Raw genomic sequence first — 5,974 nt, 5'->3', positions numbered from 1 at the left:
TCTCTCTCTCTCTCTCTCTCTCTCTCTCTCTCTCTCTCTCTCTCCCCCTCCCTCCCTCTCATTTCTGTCATCCTCAGGTATTTGCAGGCTATAGGTTCTCTGGTCACCTAACTCAAACAGTATTAGAGCCATATCTGTGACCAGACCCTTCCCCACAGAGACCTTAATGAAATATGCTGGAGATTACTTTGGTAGGAGGAGACTCCACAGGCAAGGGAAGTCAGTATGAGGTTGAGACTAACCACAGAATGAGGCTGAGTCACACTGGAAGTTGTACATTTGGTTGCCAGTTTTTTTTAATTGAGTTGTATTACTTTATTTAACATTTTATATTAATGTGTAAATAGTGGAATTCCCCATTGCTAATGTCATCCTGCCTGGGCTCTAGACACATGCTGGGGCAGCTGGGGCACACCTAGTGTGCAGAAACACCTTGCATGTAAATGTATCTTAGATTCCAGCCCTTCCGCAACATCCCAGCAGACACTATTCTTAGTTTCCCAAGGAGTGCTTTTAGCCATCAAGTTCATAGACAATACCAAGATTAACATTATTAATACGGAGGATTTGCAGTATCAAGAACAGACTCTCAAAGCTTTGTAATTTAATGATCCAAGTGAGGCTTCTTAATGACATAAGCATGTTAAGGAAAGTGAGTATGACATTCCCCTGCCTGACACAAAGGAGGACTCCAGTGTGCAGAGGGAATCATCTACATAGGCACATATCATGTCTATGTCCCAGATCCTTGGCGTCTGGCACAAACTCAATAGAATTCACTGATGTGAACACGCAGTACTGTCATGGAAGCCAAGTGGCCATCCCCCATGCCTGGACACCCAGGTGCTCCATCCCACTAGGCTCTTCCACATAGGAAGTGGCAGGCTTATAAATAAAGTATGATGGACAGTTGCAATGTCTCGGTGGCTTTTGGAAGTTATAATGTATTTATATACTGAGATACTTTCTACATCTTGTCGACTGCAATCTTGCTTCCAAGTTATGAATGGTGGATTTGTTTTGAAGTAGAAGGAACAGGCAATGTCTCCTGAGATCTGCAAGGACACAGGGCAGATGAGCTGGGTTGAAGTCATCCAGGGTTAGACTTGTAATAAGGTTACCAACTTTGTTGGTAATTACTGTTTCTGCAATATTTGTTTGCATACAATATGCAAATCAGTCTTAAGATTTCACTGGATACCAACATTATAAACAGCTTACACATTTTTTTCATTTATAAACTTCAGGAACACCCTTTATTGAGGATTAAGAATACATTCTAAATCAAGACTACGTAAGTTAATTTTAAACACTAATTCTATTTTCCCACCGAAGATATCAACATCATTAAAGAATAAATCAACTCAAATTTACTTTCTCTTTTCTTTGTTCTGACTACATATTGCTTTCCAAATTAACCAGTCTCTCAGATTTAGGTAGATTCTGTGTTTGTTACACAAAGTAGAGGTATGTTAAATGAATTTACTAATCTGAAAATATCTGAAGACATTAAAAATTTAAAAAGCCACTCACCCAGAAGTCATACGTTAATATAGGGGCTGAGTAGCCCTATGGAGAAGTGTAGGATACAAATGAGAGACTTCATTTCGGTAATGTGGCTGTGAATTTATCAGCATGTCTAATTGTTGTGAGGAATATCGGTAAACAGAACCTTCTGATATAAACCACTAGCACTTTAAGAGAACACAACCCATTAGTTACTCTAATGTCCCCCCCAGAGAAGTTCACCGTCCCAGTGAGGCACAGAGTTCCTCACAAACACGTGTGTGTCTTTCCTGTGATCCAAATCCAGTCAAGATCCAATGAAGGTCAACCATCACACACCCACAAAAACAAAACCCAAAGTGTCCCACTGCCTGGGGTAGAGATGCATGCCTGGTTTCTCCCTAGCCCTACTTCTCTTGGTAAGCAAAACCATGGGCATCTCCTCATCTCACCCACGTCTCTCCATTCCAGACACAGTGACGTCAGAGGTGTGCTGAGATCTTTGTGGGTGTGATCACTGAGCAAGAAAACGGCTGCTTCCTCAGTGCGATGTTTTGGGGACATGGGGCCCTGGGGGCTTGAATTTATGTGTTTATTCATTTGCATATCAGCCAGACATTCATTTTTGTTAAGGGACAAACATATTGTGTGCCTTATCTTGAAAATATTTGTGTTGCTGGTCTTCTGAAATTCCTTGATTTCTTATTTCCCAAAGAAAATTTGCACACATTCATTGAGAAGGAAGCTTGTCCCAGGAAGTGCATTGCCCAGCATGACTGGACTCCGACAAAGATAACATGCTCTTGTGTCTCTTCTGCATTGTCTCTTTTGTCCCTTGCTGGTGTCAATTCTGATCTATTTCTAATTAAGTCTCTCTCTTGACCAAGCTGTCCAGTCTCTGACTTAGGCAGAGTTACTCCTGTATCCATGAATGACACAAAGAGAGTCTTGCTATGCGCTTCTCTGTTTATCTGATTGTTTCTGCTAAGTGCCCCATAACTCAGTATTTCCTGGTGGTGGTGGTGGTGGTGTGCATATGTGTGGTGTGTGTATGTATCTGTGTGTGAGTGTATGTATGCTTGTGTATGAGTGTGTGTGTGTTATACATCTGTGTTTGTATTTGCCCATTTGTGTGTGTGTGTGTGCATGTGTATGGTGTATATGTATGTTTACATGTGTGTGTGTATGTGTGTATATGTACTTGTGTGTATGCATTTATATGTGTGTACATGTGTATACCTCTGTGTGAGCATGTATGTGGTGTGTGTGTACATGTATGTATGTGTATGTGTCTCTGTGTATTAGTGTATATATGTGTGTACATGTGTGTATATTTGTGTGTATACATGTATGTGTGTGTGAGTATGTGTGTGGTGTGTGTACCTGTGTGTATATGTACCTGCGTGTGAATGTGTATGTTAGTGTGTACATGTGTACATGTGTGTGTTTGTGTATACATGTATGCATATGTGAGTATGTGTGTGGTGTGTATACCTGTGTGTATGTGTGTGTAGCTCTGTGTATGTGTGTGTGTCTATGTGTGTTTAGATGTCTGTGTGCCTTTGATGTTTTGGCTCATTTCCCTGAGGAGTTTTCTGTCTCCTGGCATTTCCTACAGTGAGGTAATTCTAAGGGAGCCTATAAGGAGGGGTGAAGCACAGAGATACTTGCTTTCTTCAGAGGATTAAAGTCCTCATCAAGCACATTTTATAAAAACATCTGCCCAGTTTGCTCTTCTGCCTTCAGCCACGGCAGAAATGAACCTGCCTGTGCCTTTCCGGCCTTGGAACTCTGAGCAGAACATTTATGTTATTTATTGATGACTATGTTGACGGTCATTACTCTGCCAGCTTGAACAGTGGAGATAAGCCGTATTTAAATGTTGTGCTTACAGCTGTTGGCCACTCTGCCCTTCCAGCCTGTGAGCACGTGATCTAGTGATAGGAATATAGAAATCAAAACTTGTCTTCTAGAGTTTTCAGATTTACTTTCACTCTCAAATACCGTTCTCTGTACTTTTGTCCACTTAAGCATATATGAACATTTTGCTTTAAGGTCAACCCATACTGATATCTGATCATCAATAGGACAGTTGAATTGGCAATATGTGAAGAATGGACTTAGTAAAGCCATCACAGAAACATATTCAGATTGTCCAAGATTGTTTTATAGATTCACAGACCTCTAGAGTAACTGCCTTGTAAGTTACTGTTTCAACATGTTGATTGGGAGAAGAGACATATTCAGATGATGGTGTAATTAGAAATTCTCTTTCAACATACACAGGCAAAGCGTCTGAGATAAAATGGTCACAAGAATTTTCATTTCGTGCACACCCTTAAGGGTCCACACTTCAAATAGGAGAAAACATGTAACTTAAAGCAAAATACTCAGACGCTTGTTTTGATGTTGCTTAGAGCAAAGAGTGAGCATTTGTGAAGGTTAACACCGTGGGGACTGGACTGCATGGTGGCAAGTGGGAGAGCTACATGGGATGTCTGGAGCTTTGTGGTTCTCTGAGGTCGGGGGGTGGGGGTGGCAGAAAGAAGGCCAGATGTCTCCTTCTTTTAAAAAAAAAAAAAACTGGGAAACTCCATGAATATTCACCAACATCAAGTCCCTGCACAGAGAACTGGAGAAGGGCTGGATAGGAAGGAATCAATACACTCTGAATCCGCATCTTTCACTTCAGCTACAGTCTAGCTAGACAAGTATTTTAAAATAGCCTGTGATGATACATCAATCTATAAATACTTCATCAGCTCCCTGGTTTACCCGAGATGTCACTGGTTTCCAGAAAACAGTGTTACCATTTTTACCTCTGTGGACAGCATGAACGGATTCTGAGTTTCTTAAATTCATTGCTGGTTCTGTTTTGATTGGCTCAGCATTTAGACGAATTTCAATCACCTCTAGTACCTGGAGCTTAAAAAGAAAAACAAAACAAAACACAAAAAATAAGATGAACTTTAATGTTTCAAGTGTATTATTTTAGAATATTTCCTGAAATAAAAAGATACATTTGTTCAACCGTGACTTAAGTTAACTGAATAAGCTGCCAGGTGAGAAAAATTTTAAGATGCAAATTAACAGCATAGAAAAAAAATAAGTAGAAATTGAGCTCTCAGAATAGGTTAGCAAAGTTTGAAGAAGTTCTAAATATTCTTGTTATGAAAGTAAAGAAGCTTCAGGAAATATTTCCTCCTTTAAAAGTTCTTGCAATGCTGAGGACTGAGCCTGAGATGCCACACAGTCTGGGCCAGCGCTTTACACGGAACCCTTTCCACAATCTTCCTTCTACTGCTTATTTTGGAACAACCTCTCTCAAAGCTCCCTTGGCTGGTTTGGAACTAACTCCCTATGTTTCCCCAGATGGCCTTGAACCTGCTACTGCCTCAGCTTCCAAGTATTGGGATAACTGGACATGAAACATTTTCAATCAAGACAACCAACCCTTAGAAAAATTAGCCTGATTTGAACAGTTCAAGTAAAAGCCTAATTTTATATTCATTTTCTTGTTTATCAGATGACGAAACATTTTTTCAGATGTCTAGCTTGTACTGGCTAGTATGTCAACTTGACACTAGTTATCTAAGAGGAAGAAACCTCAATCAAGAAAATGCCTTCTTAAGATTAGGCTACAGACAAGCCTTTAGGGTCTTGTCTTCAATTATTGATGTGGAAAAGCCAAGCCAATTGTGGGTGATGCCATCTCTGGACTGGTGCTCCTGGGATCTATTTAAACAAAAAGCAGACTGAACAAGCCAAGATGAGCATGCAGTGATCAGCATTCCTCCATGGCCTCTGCATCAGTTCCTGCCTCCAGGTTCCTGCCCTGCTTGAGTTCCTGCCCTCATTTGCTTTTTGATGGTGAGTTATTATCCTCCTCAGATTGCTTTTGGTCATGCTGTTCATCACAGCAATGATGAGATATAGCTTATGCAAGACGTAGAATTATTTCTATTAAAATTCCAGCTAATTTATAGTCCTGAAATTTCTTAAACCCTTTTAATAGGTGAACCGCATTTCAAATTATATGTAAATATTTTGTTAAAACATACCAGATAGTAATATTATAATAATAATTGATGCCTTTTATAGCTGCAATTTGAATAATTGATGACTTGTAAAGTATATATCCCTTGAACTTGTAAAACGCTTATAAAGAACATATGCCATGAGCTGTGTGGAATGTGTACTAGCAATTACGGCACAGGACTGCCAGGAGGGTTAGATAGAGCACATTGTGGTATTTTTTGGTTTTACTTGCTTGTCAAGAGTTAGTGAAAGAGAGCGAAACGTGTCAAACTTTCATCCAGGTTTGTTAAGTGTCGATGAGTCTAACTATAAAATGAGGAGCTGCAGATTGGTGGTAGAGTTCTTGTCCATTATGCGACATGTAGCTTCAAGCTCAGAAATATACCAACCAACTAACCAACCAACCAACCGACCAACCAACCAACTAACC

Source organism: Grammomys surdaster, unplaced genomic scaffold (assembly GCF_004785775.1).
Source record: "Grammomys surdaster isolate TR1022 unplaced genomic scaffold, NIH_TR_1.0 843, whole genome shotgun sequence".
NCBI lineage: Eukaryota > Metazoa > Chordata > Mammalia > Rodentia > Muridae > Grammomys > Grammomys surdaster.
This window is presented reverse-complemented; position numbering follows the sequence as displayed.